We start from the raw sequence: 17257 nt of genomic DNA on the forward strand, positions 1-17257 counted from the left end.
CATCCTTTGCAAGACCCAAGCTCCTCTTGCTCCCACCGCTCATAAGTATCTCTGTCAACAACATCCTTACCTTGAAGCATCCTCTTGCCAAAACAACCTGAGACATGTCGCACGTGTGAGCGCTCCACTTTGTAGAAGACAGGCAATGTCTTTTGCCCCTTTGTTCTCTTGCATTCAATCATTTGAGCTAGCTCCTACAGGCATCAAGGAGAGGAGGTAAAATTTGCATAAATAATTGGAATTGCTATTTTGCATTGGTTGATGCCTTTCCAAATCTCATGAGCGACATCTTTTAAGTATGAGGGACAGGTCATCATCGTTATACACTAATTCCAGCAGCCACAAGGCTTACATAGAGTTAAGCAGCAAGGCCAAATCAAGTATCAAGGCCACGAAAGGTGACGATCACTTGGCATATACTGTCTCTTTTTTCTGAAAAGTAGAGATACATTGCAATACAGCAAGACAAACCAAAGTGACGATGATGAGATATAGCCAATGTGAATTATATGAAAATTTAAAAAGACCAAGGTAATTTTAAAAGTCACGAAATCGGTCAAAGTCATAAAACATGCGAACCATACATGCCTTCCCTTTGAAGGGGGGCGAAAGCTCTCACGTGATGAACATAAAGTATACTTACGTATCATAGGCGCTTGGCTCAAATGGAACTAGGAGATACCTGATCTTATGGGCCGTTTGATCCATGTCGTCTTCAATTCACTTGAAACCTTTGGGAACCACCATTTTCACCAGCTCCCCTCCGACATATGTGTGAAATGAAAGTTAGGCATACAATTTGATTCCTTCCTGCCCCTAACTCTGCGATTCCGGATCAGTCATTCCCATCCAAGTGGACAGGAGTTTTGGATTTAGATTTGCGACGGCTATAGATTCGTAATGGAGCATACCTACCCATTAGCAATGGTGCATGATATCCATCCTCTAACCCATGCCACAGAAAACAGCGCTGTCACCCAGTTTTGCAGTTCTTCTGAGCTGCACTGCCTCTGATGTTCACGTAGAGCCTTTTTAAAGCTACCGCGGTGGTGACGTGCATCATCAACATCCACCTTAAAAGAATACAGGGAAGACTGATTGGCCATGCTTCCTGTGTCATTCCATAATCTCGGTGAGCTCGCCAAGATACAATTTACTCTGCGCATACTGTTCGGAGATGATGGGAATTGCAATTCTACAACTATTAATGACCCCAAGAAGCTCTGGGCCTATCTCCTTTCCGATTGGGAGCGCATCGTCATCCCTGAACGCATGGACCTAAGCAGCAAGTAGGTTATTGTAGAGGAAATCGGTGAAGCCGGTATGAGTGTCTCCACCTCTGAAGTTCAAGAACACATCGTAGCTACAAGAGACCACTCTTGCTTTCTCCTAAAGGAATCTGAAAGCCTACACAGCCGGAAGGGCTAGTACTAGAACAATTACTAAAGCTCCATTCGTTTCGCGAAAAATGTGGCGTTTCTAGAAAATATTTTCGGGAACTCATTTTGCAGGAAAATATAATTATTTTCCGGTATTCGGATGAAACCTAAAAATGAAGTGAAAAATATTTTTCACTATTCGTAAGGAAAATCTTTTCCTTCATGTTCTTTGGTTAAAAGTCAATACATATCTTACTTTACCAAAAAAAAAAAAAAAAAAAGAAGGTTTTTTCATACTTACTTTTCCTCCATATACTCCTTTTCATTTATTTTATTTTTTAAAAATTTATTTTTAATTATTTTTAATTTTTAAAATCTATTATTAATTTTTTTTTTTCAATTTTCCTTTTTTTTCTCTTTCTTTTTTTTCCATCTCCTTCTTTCTTGGCCAATCGTTGGCCACGGCGATAGCTCACAACCGGCCACCGGCAAGCCTCGAGCTCGCCAACGAGCACGAGGCTCACCGCTCCCCCAAATTGCCAAGCGCGAGCTGCCGAGCTCGAGGCTTGCCAAATTTATGAGCATGAGCTTGAGATTGATGAGCTCAAAGTTCACTTAGTGGCAACCAATGACTAACCAAGAAAGAAGAAGATGGGAGACAAAGAAAAGAAAAAAAAAAAAAGGAAATTAAAAATAATTCAAATTAAAAAGAAAAATAAAATTAAGAAATAATTTGAATAAAAAAGAAAAGAATAAAAAGAAAGGGGAGGAGGAAGTGAGGATTTGTAGATATGTGAGATAAGAGAGATGAGGAAAATGTTTTTCACTTTTCAAAAGTGAAAAACATTTTTCCCTAGAGGACTTGTAATCTACATGAGACAATGCCTCCAGTGATTCGAAAACCTGACAAAACTGGATGTGATCAAGCAAGCACAAAGGCTCACTCAAACATTTTTCAGCTTTCTCATGCTTCATAGCCTAAATGTCTCGAGGGGGCAACACTTTTGCAAAAACGACTCCCTCAAATGTGGAAGTTGAAGCCCATCGAATTCATGTACATGCCTTCGTACTCTAAAGAGCTCTAAATGTGACGACTCATGTTCGGATAGAGTGACGCAATTAGACAGAAATCATTAAGGCCTAGCTTTTGCATAGACAAGGGAAGTTGCATAAAGGTTTGCTGAAGAGTGGCAGCTCTGACATTGTCAAGCCTCAAGTTCAATTTAGTCATGTTGGAAACCTCTCAATCCACAGAAACCTACGCGTACAATGTTTACCTCTTTCTCCTCTATCATCTAGATACAACTTAGCCAAATTAGTCAAGTTCAAGAGATCCGAGACTACTTGCAACAATGCAGATTCCAATTTTAGGTGGATTAAACTTGTTGGGAGCGCCAACAACTCTTGAATATAATGACATGCAATCCATTCCAATCTTTGCAAGCAAGGAAGCATGCTGAGGTTTTTGGAACTTCACTAACCCTAGTAAGTGATAGATTTAGAATTTTTAGATGGGGCTAACTTCGAATTCTGTAAGGTAGTGACCTTGTAAATAGGGACTAGTGACTTGAAAGGATTCCAGATCTTGAAGCTTTTCAATAACAACGCCGAGTAACTCCCACAAATTTTCTAGAATAAAGAGCAAGATTAGTTGAAAAGTGCACCTCGTCTAATGACTTCAACTTCCGTATTGACTATGAGAGTTTCTTCACTTTATGAAATTATTGTCCGATGAAGTGCTCTGGATTCACTAGGTCCTGAATTCTTCATGCAAACTTTGAAGACAGTGGCAAACAAAATGTTCAAGTCAATTAGTCACTTCAACTTCCCAATAGAGACATCAATTCTCCTCATATTGGAAAAATCCTCCAAAATAAGCGCCTTTAAATTCAGGCAGCCATGGAAGTCTTGTGTTCCGATTATTCTTTTAGAACTTTTAAGAGATAGAATTTTCATTTTTTTTGCCATCTGTCACAATTAATGCAATATTTAATGGATGAAGAGTCAAATAGTACTATCAAAGAATATATAACAGAAAAAAGTATATCATACACCTTGATGAAGTTCCATAGTTTCAAATCATAGGATCACACTCTTTTAAGTGCATATTGGTTGGCTTAGACATTTGAGAAGGATGACTCCAAAAAATCATCTTAATTCAGTAAGATGATGCTCTAAGGGTGCGTTTGATTACGCTTCTATTCCCATAAACAATTTCCTATTAGAAATGATTATTTTGTATTCTGTTTCCAATAATAATTTTAAGCATTTTAAGCCATTTGGTAACTATTGAAAATTTCAATTCCTAGAATAGAATTGAGTTTGGTACTCGTGCTCAAAATTTCTATCTAAATCATTTTCTTTTTAATTTTTAAATAATTTTATTACTTTTTCCTTTTTCTTTTTTCTTTTTTCTCCTATTCTTCTTCTTCAAGTGGCTGCCCGCCGGCCTTGGGATGACCTGCAACCGGCCAGACGAGGGCCGGCGACCTCACCCAAGCGTTGTCGACCGAGCCTCACTAGCAGCTGGGCGAGCCTCGCTAGGGCTGGGCAAGCCTCGCCGGACCTCACTCTAACCTAGCGAGCCTCTAGCGAGCTCACCAAACCACTTGCTGGCAACTAGCAGCGGTGGGTAGTGGACAACAGTGGATGGCAACTGCGGCAATGGTAGCAGATGAAGAAGAAAAAAGAAGGAAGAATAACAAGAAAAAAAAAAGAGAAAATAGGTGCTTGATTGTAGAATTATTCTTGGGAACAAGAATCAATTTTTTTTTTTCCGGTTTTGTTCCAAATCTACCTCTAGGAACAAAAAATAGAAATTTATTCCTGAGAACAAAAATTTTACCAAACGCATTTCCAGCCTCCAAATCTACTTCCGAAAACAAAATAATAGAAACAAAGACTATTTGGCAAGTTGCCAAACAGCCCCTAAATTACCAACAAAGATTTCCCCAATTTGACTTGAGGTATTTTGGCCGTTTAAACCTCTCAATCTAATAATGACTTTAGGATGATTTTTGCGTTAATCAATATCCGGTGCTTCAACATTGTTCATCTGCAAATGAAAGCAACAAATGAGTGGCATTTAGTATTCTATTTCAAAGGAAAAGCATTAAAATGGCAAAAAGAAGAAAGGAAAAAAGCATCCTGACGCACCGTAGAGGAATTTCAACTGGAGAAACTATCAGATCTCTCGAGAATACCTCTTTTGTTCTTAGTGCATCACCTCCTTTGTTCTTATTGCATCAAGAATCTCCTTGCAAATCCTTATCCTACTCATCTCTCTGGAATTTGTTTGATTTTCTTGATTAACAATTTCCCTTCCAAGATCTGAATTGATTGTGCATCCAAAACTTATTATTCTCCACAATCTTTACCAAAGACTTGCTGCTGAGGACAGCAACTTCATTATGCGGAAGAATCCCCAACTCCCCACACATAAATTGCACTCGTCTTATCCTCACTTACAAAAAAGAAGCAATATCGAGAAAAATTTGTCGCTAGACGTCAGTGAAGGCATCATAGCTATTCTTTTAACTTTTGAAAAGGATCTTCTGGAGGTACTTTTTCTAACTTTTTCAATGTCTCATTCCATAGTTCTTTCATTCCGTGGCGGGAGAGGAATGAACCCATTACTTCTAGAGTCAAAGGAAGTCTCCCAACAACAAACACAATTGTTCTTCAAAAACCCTCATAGTCATACAAAGCAAAGTCTGTTAAATGCATGTCTACTAAAATATTCAAACGCGTGATCATCACTCATCACCTCCATTTCATAATCTGAAATTCTGCAGATCATCCTTGTTTATGGTTTCCGACCAAAAAAAAAAAAAAATCATTGTTTATGGTTGTAATCAATATTCTACTTCCCGAATACAAAGTACCTTTCCAACCAACTTCTCCACATGTTTGCTGTCATCAACATCATCAAGTATAACAAGTACTTTGTTATTTGAAAGTGCTTTGCCAATCCTCTTCATTCCATCTTCAATTTCGTCAATGCTCCTTGTTCCTCCATGAACAGCCAACGGTTCAACTACGCCATTATTTCTTGATGACCTCACTTGAAAATCTTTAAGGAAACAACACTTCGCAAAATGAGAAGGGAGAGGGTTGAAGATGACCCCAGCGACAGTATTATTACAGATACCCCCAATGCCATAAATTTGAATGAACCGCACATCACCAAAGTCGATATCTAACAATTTCCTTACTATACAACTCGATAGTCAATTCCAATTAAATGTTTCAGGCTCTGGTCTATGTTCTGTCTTCAGCTTTTTCACGACCACCTCAGCCACCAATTTGATCAGTTTGCCATGTCTACCACAATGGAAAAGCATTTTAGTGAGAAAAATGCAAAATTACGATTACCAGCTAGAAATGATGTTATTCAAACACCAGATAAACTGCACAATAATCAGATAAAAATGGGAGCTTAACGATCTAAAAGTGATCTTCTAGGAGTCCATTTGGAACATTAACATCACTCCAAGTCCAAAGCACACCTTTTATGCACTTGGCAGAACGTGCGCCATGTCATGACAAAAACTTGCCATGATTCCAAAATGAGAAGCAATCTTGGGTTTAAGCTAATAACATTTGTGCAAAATAGATGTATAATTATCCATGCATTTAGAATTGACATTTTATGATTTATGTTTGAGCAACGACTATTGAAGTTGAACATGGTGTAACCTGTTGAAAGATTAAACTATTAGATAGGAATGTGCATGGCATTTCAATATCCTATTCTTCTGCCTCCAACCGCCCACAATCAAATATTAGTTTAGCTAGCTACTAATATTCCCATTATATAAAATCACTTTGTTAAGCATTTTCACATTCTTTTTTTTTTCTTTTGACAAACGTAGCGTAGGTTCATCATTTCGTATTTACTATAACAAAAGTTCCACTTCCAATTATATTGGAATTTTTTACCCAAAAAAATTTATACTGCAATCATTACATTTATGATTAGGTGTTAATGAAATTAAGAAAACAAGCATCTTGACAGCAGCTAGCTTACATTTAGAGTGCCATATCCAAGTAGTTATTGTCATTTGTGAAGGTATCGGTATTGTGTGCTTCGAGGTTATTTAAGTTTTGTGTTACTCTTTTGTCGTTATTTTAGTTGAATCGATAAAAGGACTTTCTCGTCCAGCAGTGGTGATATTTAAAGGAGTTGGTAATTTACGCAAAAACACAATATCTCTCACTCTATCAAACTGGCCACCAAATTAATCCAATTCTGGCTTAACCTCCAAAATAGATAGATAATCAAATGAACAAATGATTCCGAGATTAAAATAACAGAAATAGCAATTTCAGAGGAGGAAATAAAAGAATTCACACACCTCTCGGTCCTATAGTAACAGAAACAACATCAGCTAATTTATCACTCCGAGATGTGGTAAAATATATCTCGAGTTTAAGTCCAATGTGAAATTCTGAATATTCCGAATTAGATATGTTATGGACGTTCGAAATTGAGCAAAGAAGATCCAAAGATCAATTTCCCAAAGTTTGAATTTGCATTGGAGAATTTGGCCACTAAAATAGGAAAGTCCAACTTTGATTAGGACGTGGATTTTGTTTAAAATATACAAAGATATGTTTTGGATAAAATCGTTTGGTTAGGAAATGGAATCCTATGAGAAGTTGGCAAAAGAATAAGGATCTCACTTGCGATGGATTTAATTGGCTGTTTGTAGCCAATTAAATCAGTAAAAATCTGCGTGTAATTCCTTCATGAGATTGAGAAATTGTTTCTTTGGGGCTAAACATTGCGTGCGTTATTGGGTGTAATTGGGGCTTGGAAAATACTGAGAGAGTGTTTGAGTAACTTGAGTAATCTCTTTGTATCGCTTGATTTATAGTGAAATTCACTGCTCTCCTCTCCCGTGGAGTAGGTCTTTACGATCGAATCATGTAAATTCGGTGTTTAATTTATTTTCTTCTTTTTGTCTATATAATTGTTCGATCGCTTGTCCTATCGCAACAAGATGGAAGAGCTTATCTGCATTCCCTGCCAAAATACATCTTCGATCTGGCTTTTACCACAAAGTTTCCAATGTTCTGACCGTTTCTCCATAGATTCAATACTCTCCTATTTCAAACTAGACCAGCAAAATCCACTATGTCGCACAAACTAGACCAGCAAACTCCCCTATAACTAATAAGCAAAAACACTATCTCTCACTCTGTCAAACCGGCCGCCAAATTAATTTAATTCCAGCTCAACCCCGCAAAATAGATAGATAATCACATGAACAAATGATTTCAAGATTAAAATGATAGAAACAGCAATTTCAGAAGAAGAAATAAAAGAATTCACACACCTCTTGTTCCTATAGTAACAGAAACAGCATCAGCTAATTTATCGATCCCCTCTTATTTCCACTCAGATTATGAACAGTGAACAGCGCTCAATTCTTCCATCTCAATCCAAAGAGTATGATTCGTATAAAAAGACACGAACATATTGAGGGAAAACAAAAGAAAAGGGGGAACTTACCAGAAAGATCTGCCTCTGAGGGAGGATTGAAGGAGCTGTGAAGGAGCCGGACACACTCAGGTGTGGCTCTTCCTGGGATTCTTCTCATTAATGGCAATAAACAATTACAACTTTTGCAACAAGTCATATTGAGATAGACATACTAAATCCTTGAACAGATCTAATCGTTGCACTCTCTCTTCCGATGAAAATGTTCCTGTCAAAAAGCCCCTCTCAGCAACGTTAGCCAGGTATGAAGATGGCTTCTTTTTCCATGCGTGCGTGATCAGATTCTAGTTTTAGAAAAGACGAAAAAAGCTAATAAAAAACACGGAGATATTCTCTTCCAGTGATCCAGCACATTGCAGTATATTTCAAGATATGTTGATGCAAATTGCAACTGTTTTCCCATTTTCTCCTCTTGCTTTGCGGTCGTCGGAACGAGCAGACCTTTCGACTAGTTATGGTAGGGAAGAAGTACCAGACTTAATTAGAAAATCATTTAGAGCAACTTCAAACAACTAATTAAGCTGACTGGACTCTCTACAACAGAGCCGACTTGTCCAATCCAAGCACAAGACATCCGTCAATCGTGTCACATTTGAATCCAAAAACGACATGCTAAATAAACACGTTACACAGCATAATGTACGAAACATGCTTCTTAACTCCAAAAGAAATCCTCGCGAGTCTTAGCAAAATTTATGCAAATTATAAACAATAAAGGATGACACTTTTTTGATCGGCAAGGGAAATCCTGTTGTAATTGAGTCAATATTCAGTAGATGGGGACAGGGGATCATGTGCTCGGGGATTGTCCAACAACCTCGAAACCTCCTTCACCACCTCTTTGACAAGTACCGCTTCATGCCTGCCAATTGCCACCCAAATAAAATTGAAATACGCTCTAGGAGGTATAAGTAGTTCTGTCCAGTTAAGGTTTTGGGGAGAATGAAGAAAGTAAACGTACCCATTGGCGGCAATATTCTCTAACACCCATCCTTTGGAGCACCCAATCTCCCTAAGAACTCGCTCCCACCGCTCATAAGTAATTTCATCGACCAGCTCCTTATGTCTAAGCATGTACTTTCCAAACGAATGTGATACGTCTTGCACATGCGACGTTCCACCTTATAAAAGATGGGCAATATCATTTGCCCTTTCGTCCTCTTGCATTCGGCCATTTGAGCCAAGTCCTCGAGACACCATGGGGAGGATGCATAATTGCTTGAGAGAATTGGAATGGATATTTTGCAATGGTTGATAGCATTACGTATCTCATGAACACAATCTTTACCTATGAGGGACGGATCGTCATCATTAAAAACTTGGATTCCTTCTGCCACAAGACTAGTGTAGAGGAAAGCAGCAAGGTTATATCGAGTATCAGCACCACGGAAGCTCAAGAAGACTTGGCATTTACTTTCTCTTCTTTTCCTCTCCAAAAAATAATGAATCGCTGCAAGTGATGATGACTACGAATCAGGAGTAATTTTAAAAAGCAAAGAAACCAGTCAAGGGTGGGGCTTCTCTATATTCAGGCATTCAAACGGTACTGGAATATACCTGATTCTATGAACAAGGAACACCGTTCGATCCAGCTCATCTCTACTTCACTCGAAACTTTTGCGACAACCATTTTCACCAGCTTCCTTTCTCTTTTCTGTCACTTGTCGTTTTCGTTTTTAATTTTCCTTCACCGCACCATCATCAGCTGAGAAAGAGATGTTTTGCTAGCCAGCACCACCCAACCCATGGAAACCTAACAGTTGTAATCACAGTGGCGTTCTTGTCGCTCCGATCCGACAAGCTCCGTGAACGCCCAGATTCCCAAGTCGGTTAAGGGAATCGAAGGAGAGGCTGTGGCGCGAGCTGGAGGCTTCTAAAATCTAGGTTTCCAGGAAGAGGAGAAAGGCGAGCGAAGAAGGGGCTGCGACCGCCGTGGGACAAACTCTACGCTCTCATGAAATATATACTAGGCGGCCACGCCACTGTTATACCCCCGGCTACCTACCTCATACCTTCTCCAGCGTCAATATTAATTAGGTGGAGGAAATATTGATGTTGACGTAGATTTCTCCTCTCTACAAAAATTAAGCAGAGGAATATTAATGTTGACGTAGATTATATTGATGTAGAAATTGAGTTGAGGAAATATTGACAAATTAGTCGGACCCCACCAGAGATCCTCCTCTCCCACAATTAATTTGAATGGAAGCATGGGACTTTTTCTGTCTGTACTTTTTCATCCAACTCTCGCCCGTTGCACTGCCCTTGCTCTTTCACCGACGGACAACGGAGCTTGTCGTCTGACAAACCATGCCGCCATCGCCGCTCTGCTTCTGCATCTGCCTCATCGCCCTCCGCTACATCTGAGCTATAGCCAATATTTTCTCGTTCGCTCTGCCCCTTCATCCCACTACTCCTTCTCCGACATCCGACGGACGACAGAGCCTAGCGAATCGAAGGAGAGGCTATGGCGCGAGCTGGAGGCATCTAAGGCTTAGGGTTCGAGGCAGAGGAGAAGGCGACCGAAGAAAGTGGCTGCATCACGTCATCCCCCAAGATACCTCCTTAATATTGACCAGGATATTGACTGAAGGTAAAAGTTTTTCACAAAAAAACTTGGGAATCTGAGATTTATAAATAAGTCCCCCACCCCCACGCCCCCACACTTCAAAAAAAAAAAAAAAAAAAGAGTTGGGTTCAGTCATTCAAGAGAATTGTTCACAAATGTTTTGTAGCCGACAGAAAATTTTGTGGCAAAATTCGTTAAGTTCTTTTTTGAGTTTAAGAGAATTTACAAACCTTTGCGACCACGAGTTGCACCAGCTTTCCTTCGTTCCTGTGCACATGCGTGCGTAAATCCAAAGTTAGGTGCACAGGAGTTGGGATTCAGATTCATAAATTCATAAATAGATATGGACATTATCATACATGTGTACATACATACCCATTTCTCAAGTGAAATCACCTTCTAATCTTCCTTCAAGGCCACAGCCTTCCACCCTGCACTGCATCTCAAATTCATAGAGAGAGGAAAGACAAATTTGCAATGCTTTCCGTGGCAATCCATCATCTCAGCCAGCACGCCAATCACCATTTACGGTGCGCATACCGTGCGGAAATGACGAAATGCCACGGATAGCATTGCAAATCATCGTTGAAGCTCAAGCAGACGGGGCTAGTGGTCCAAATGTTGTCCTTCATTTTGTAACTTCCCTTCTCTGTATTCTCCGATCGCTTCCCTGTATTCTCCGATCGAAGTATGCTTTCCTTTCATGCTTCCCTTCTCTGTATTCTCCGATCGCTTCCCTGTATTCTCCGATCGAAGTATGCTTTCCTTTCATGCTTCCCTTCTCTGTACTCTCCGATCGCTTCCCTGTATTCTCCGATCGAAGTATGCTTTCCTTTCATGCTTCCCTTCTCTGTATTCTCCGATCGCTTCCCTGTATTCTCCGATCGAAGTATGCTTTCCTTTCATGCTTCCCTTCTCTGTATTCTCCGATCGCTTCCCTGTATTCTCCGATCGAAGTATGCTTTCCTTTCATGCTTCCCTTCTGTATTCTCCGATCGCTTCCCTGTATTCTCCGATCGAAGTATGCTTTCCTTTCATGCTTCCTTCTCTGTATTCTCCGATCGCTTCCCTGTATTCTCCGATCGAAGTATGCTTTCCTTTCATGCTTTCTCGTCGAGGACCTAGCGGATCGAAGAGCTCGAATGACGTAGAGAAAGTTATGCTTGAAAGAAGTGCATATTACAATTACAATTTCTTAGGCACCTAAAGTTATGCTTAAAAGAAGTGCATATTACAATTTCTTAGGCACCTATTTATAAAAAAGTTGCCATCTAGAAAATAACCAAATTACTGAAATATTATAACAAAATTAAGGAAAAGATATTGATAAAAGTATCAAAACACAACTAGAAAATCCGCGTTTGAAATTTGTGACATCTCATAAATGGAAAATAATCTCGAAGATCACGCAATCCTTTTTATTTGTGGGACTATATGCTCCAAACTATCTGCTCTTATGACGCTCCAATGTTTTCATAAAGACATTTGTATGTTATTCTCCAACAACACCATCCCATGGATACCGATGGTTGTGCGATCCAACAAGCTCGAGTGTGTGATCTGCTCCGTGAACGCCCAGATTCCCAAGTCGGTTGAGAGAATCGACAAGCTCAGAGCGAATTGAAGGAGACGCTGTGGCGTCCAGGGCTTGGGTTCCAAACTTCCAGAGAAAGGAGAAGATCATGTGGCCCCGATATGGAAGTGAGCGGCCACTAGGGTTTAATTTAAAGAAAGAGGTCCAGTGGAATTTGGGAAATTTGATATTTATTTATTTATTTATTTATTTTTGTTGGAGGGGAATTTGATATTCAAAAATAAGATTTTTGGGATTGGGGTTCGATTTGGAAAATTTAAAAATTGAGTTAAGCTCCAACTCTATTGGAAGATATAATGTTGATTTGGGAGAATATTTTCAAGAGATGCTGAAGATTTATTTTGATTGTAATTGATTAGTTGAATCAACTTAGGATTAGATCTGATCCTCATAGATTAAAGAAATATAATCATCATTCACTTCCATTCACGACTCTTTTCTCGCTTTCATCTTAACTTGTGACATGATATTAGAGCGAGTGTTTTTTTTATCTGGCTTGCGCACCTTCTGATTGCCCTCCATTTTTTTTTTACCTTCGTTGTTGTGGGAACACTAAACTTGAAAAAAAAAAAGTTAGTACTCCAGTAGGAATCAGTATCTAAACACTTCCAAAAAAAAAAAAAAAATTTCTTACCATTTTCTTCCTCACTGATATCATGGCTAAGGAGCATTCATCGACTTCTAAAGGAAGAAGTCCAGAGGAGTCAACTGTGTAACAAGAACACATCATGGACCAGGAGCCAAGAGTCCAGGCCCAGCCTAACCAGGGACAGCCCATCACGGGCTAGACCACTTCGGGGCAATCGATTGCAGGGCAGCATGTTTCAGGGCAATCCATCCACATTTCCTTTGTTTTGTATTGGCTAGAATCCATGCACGTGCTAATTTGCAGGTTTAAAATACCTACAACAACAAACTAAATCTTTTCACACTAAATGATATTGGTTATATGAATATAAATATATATATATATATATATATATATATATATATATCATTATTTGCTATACTCTCACCGAGAAAATATTGGGACGTCTTATGTAGACAAACGTGGCAAACAAGAAGGCGGTGAGAGCGCGACACGTGTCCTCGTGGGACCCATAAAGTCAGGCGTCCGCTCCTCGACTCAGCGCTTCTTCCTCTCTCCTCTAACTCGTCTCGGCTGGTGGCTCGGCTCGGCTGGCAAAAGAAAGGACGTCCTCTCCTCCCGACCTGCACGCTCACGCTCTCTCCCTGTCGAGCATTTATTGCGGAAACTTTTCTTTCCTTCGTTTGAGAAAGAAAATGGCTGTCCATTCCTCTTTCCCTCTCCATTTCTTTCCTTTTGAATTTTTGAATCTGAAATCCTCTCTCCGCGCTCGTTGTTGCTCCGCCGTGCACCAAGCGGCCGTTCTCCTGCCATTGCCGACGAACCACATTACGGCCGCCGCTACTCCGGTGCTCACTCACTTCTCTCTCTTCGGGTTCGTTGCTGCTCCGTCATTCGTTCCGGCATTCCCGGATCGCAGATGCAGCACGCGGAGGAGAAGCAGGCCTCTTGAGCTCCCCTCAACGTCGGCGAGCGTCGCCCGCCAAGCGAGACCCGCACACACGGAAGGCTCGGAGGCGAGGTTGCTGGAGAAGTGCCGAGCTGCCTCGTCATGTTCGACACTCCTCCGCCTCCCTCTCGCGACGTCCGCTCTCGCTCTCTCTCTCCCCTCTGCGAAGTCGTGCCTCTTCCAAATAAACGCGACGCCGACGGCCCTCCACCTCCGCCGGTTGACTCCGTCGCCCTCAACTTCAACTCCAACGCCGACGCCAACGCAGCCTCCTCCCCGAACCCGACTCGACGCCGACGCCCCTTCGCCGGTTGCCTCCGTCGGTGTCGAGTCCGTCGCCCCGACGCCAACGCCTCGCCTCCGCCTATGCGCCCGACACCGACGCCGACGCCGACGCCCTTCGCCAAGTCCATGCATCGCAAAAAATGGTAATGCCGACCCAACATTACTTATTCAGTTATTTCCTTTTGCTGCTGATGGGGAAATTCTCATCTTGGACGAAATTTTCTGTGTCATCATTGGCAATGCCTGGCTGAAACACTAGGGTCAAATCCTCGCCTTGGGTGTGGGTTTCGTGAATGGATCAGTCCACTCCAATACCTCCCACCGGTTCCATGTGCCACTTGGGCTCGCCCAAAGTCAGTCTCATTCTAGCTCGGTGTTTAAGGTTGGGCTTTGCCTTTGATATAATTTATAACTTTGAGCCTTGTGGCTTGGGAATGAGGTTAATCATGGATTGGTTAGAAGCAGAAGAGATGATGAAACTGAGAAGAGTTTAGTTGAATCTAATCACTATGGTTTTGTGGGTGGAGGTGTTTGCTTTATTCTCTGTCATCACTCCTGAATATGTTTATTTTCCTCATATTCTTTTGAAATTATTGTACATGAATCCGAAGGTACTTATTGTTAAGTTTTACAGAAGAAACCTTTCTTTGCAGAGACCAAGGGTGTGTATATTAGGTGGTGGATTTGGGGTTTTATACACTGCTTTGAGACTCGGAATCACTTGTCTGGCCCGACAGCAAGAAACCTCGTGTAGTTCCTTTGATCCTTGTATAGTTAGTACGCGTTCTACATTGATACATCCCTGTTGCTGGAATGGAATCGTAAGCTGAACTTGCATATTTGAACAAAGATCACTCCTCTAAACTATAACAAACTGTCTTATAGAAGTCTGTATATTTTGTTGAAACCAGTATGTTGTCATTTGATGCTGCGTATAATGTTCAAATGACTTATTCAGCTTGAGCCATCTTATTAAATTGTGTCACTTTGATAATGCGGTAGGTCCTTGTTGACCAATGTGAGCGGTTTGTTTTCAAGCCAATGCTATATGAACTTTTATCTGGAGGTATGAAGATATGACACTACAGAGGGTGGATCATGATGTACAGCTTTTGCAATACATACCAGGTTCTTTCATCAAGGAAAGTTGAGCTGCTTCTGGGTTACTTTGTACACAATATAAGGAAGTCCAGCGATGCTGAAGATTCTTTCTGTTTCAGTGGAAACTCTGAAGATCCTGAAATGCAGAAAAGAGTGGACCGACTAAGGGGTTTGCGGCAGAAGATGATGTTGAGACATTTATATTGGAACTTCAACCTGCTCAAAGGGGACTACGAAGTCAAATTCTGGAGGCGGATTTGGTCCTATGGACTGTGGGCTCTAAGCCTTCACTTCCCGAATTAGAACCTTGGGATAAGCCGCATGAGCTTCCTTTGACTGCCCATGGTCAAACAGAAACTGATGAAACTCTACGTGTCAAGGGCCACCCACGCATTTTTGCCCTTGGTGATTCTTCTGCATTAAGAGATTCAGATGGAAAGATTCTTCCAGCCACCGCTCAGGTAAACAAGCAAGAAATGCAATTCATCTATTGGAGTATGATGTTGTAGTGCAACTTTAACATCTGCACCTTTCTTAGTTTTGCTATCTCCTAGCCAATTTTAGTCATTTCTTTCGTGGCCTACCAGGTTGCTTTTCAGCAAGCGGATTCCACTGGTTGGAATCTGTGGGCAGCAATCAATGACCATCCTCTTCTGCCTTTAGGTCTTTCATTTCACTTGTGCCTTTTGTGCTGGACATTTTTTATGGTTCAATCTGCTCGATTTGCAATGCAGTGCCCTTGCTTGTGATCAGCATGCATCTTGTAGCTTTATCTCACCTTCCTTCCCCAATGACTGTGGTTCTATTAAATTTGGGTGGAGGTAACAAGTTAGCTTCAGTTGCACGTTGACATCCCCCAGTGACAAGGAGCACTTTACTGTTATCCATCACAAACACCATTAAGTATCCTTCTGTGGTACCTCTACTAGTGTGTGGCAACTTTTATTTTTTGTAGATCATACTGGTAGAAGCTTTGGATATGTGACTGGTGCATGATTCTGTTAATATAATTTTCAGGTTTCAAAACTTGGGCGAGATGATGACATTGGGAAGAAATGATGCTGCAATTTCACCAAGTTTCATTGATGGATTAACTCTGGAAGGTCCAGTTGGACATGCAGGTTCTTTTCTTTACTTCTGTCACATTGGTCCTTTGAAAGAAAAAATGATGTTAATCCATATATTTCTGCATTTGCAGCGAGAAAATTTGCACATTTGATAAGATTGCCCACGGATGAGCATCGAATTAAAGTGGGAATGAGTTGGCTTGCTAAGTCTGCCATAGATTCAGTCACATCACTTCAGGGCACCCTTACGAGAGTTCTTGCGGGCTAGCAAATCATTTTTTTCATCCAAGCTCTACTTTTTTTTTAATTAAACCATTGGCAGTTTTTACCTTGCTTTGTGGCCACTTTGGAGGAAAAGGAATTTGACAATGGTAACTCACCAGTTGTGCAGGTCTACAACCTGATAGTCCACTTCTAGATAACATGTAATTAGAAGTTCCTATTGAAGATGAATTATCACTGTTATAATTTTCAAGACTTCAGAATCATGTGAAGCATCATGTTATATATTCACGATACTCTATGCATGTACTGTTTTGTTTGTTTGGATGGACTATAATTTGTTGATATTTTGTCGGCTACATAGAAACATATAGAAATGAATCATATGAAGAGGGTAGAGAGGAATGAGTGGGCAGCGAATCTACGTAAACTTCCTGCTTCAACCTAATACTAGAATCGGCTGGAGCAATTTAATATGAAGCGAGGACTAAGATTTCTATTACTTGTATTGGTTCAAACTTGTAGCAGTATGATTAAGAATGGTACTTTGGTTATGAAAGATGCGTACGCCGAGCGATGATCTTCATGGAGAACATTCATCGACGAGACAAAAAGAGGTAGCCTTTGGTTTTGCGCAACTTAATGAAATTGCTGCCACGAGTCAGGCATTAGGGGTTGATGTATTGATGCTCAAGTTTCCCCGAACAATATGATCGAGCAAGCCAATAGTTGGGTTGTGTTGAATGGCATATCATACGACTGGTGAAGATAAAAGGAAATTGAGACCTACTCGTTTTTAGAGGGAATAGAGATTTACATACCATTGAAATATGAAAGTAGATTGATAGATCAACTATTACACGACATCACCGGGATAAATGACAATAGACACATACTTGAAAATTGTGAAAAATAATGTCGAGACGAGATGTTGGACCTACTAGATTATAATATAAAAAAGTTAGAAAGAGTTGGTTGGCCGTGCTTCTTTTCCAAA

The 17257-nt window shown here is 40.5% G+C and overlaps 1 pseudogene; it reads left to right on the forward strand.

Annotated features, from left to right (window-relative positions):
- The first annotated feature begins 14925 nt into the window (after window positions 1-14925).
- On the forward strand, window positions 14926-16331 carry LOC120286105 (annotated as a pseudogene).
- Window positions 16332-17257: the final 926 nt, after the last annotated feature.

The sequence above is a fragment of the Eucalyptus grandis genome, chromosome 4 (assembly GCF_016545825.1).
Source record: "Eucalyptus grandis isolate ANBG69807.140 chromosome 4, ASM1654582v1, whole genome shotgun sequence".
Classification (NCBI taxonomy): Eukaryota; Viridiplantae; Streptophyta; class Magnoliopsida; order Myrtales; family Myrtaceae; genus Eucalyptus; species Eucalyptus grandis.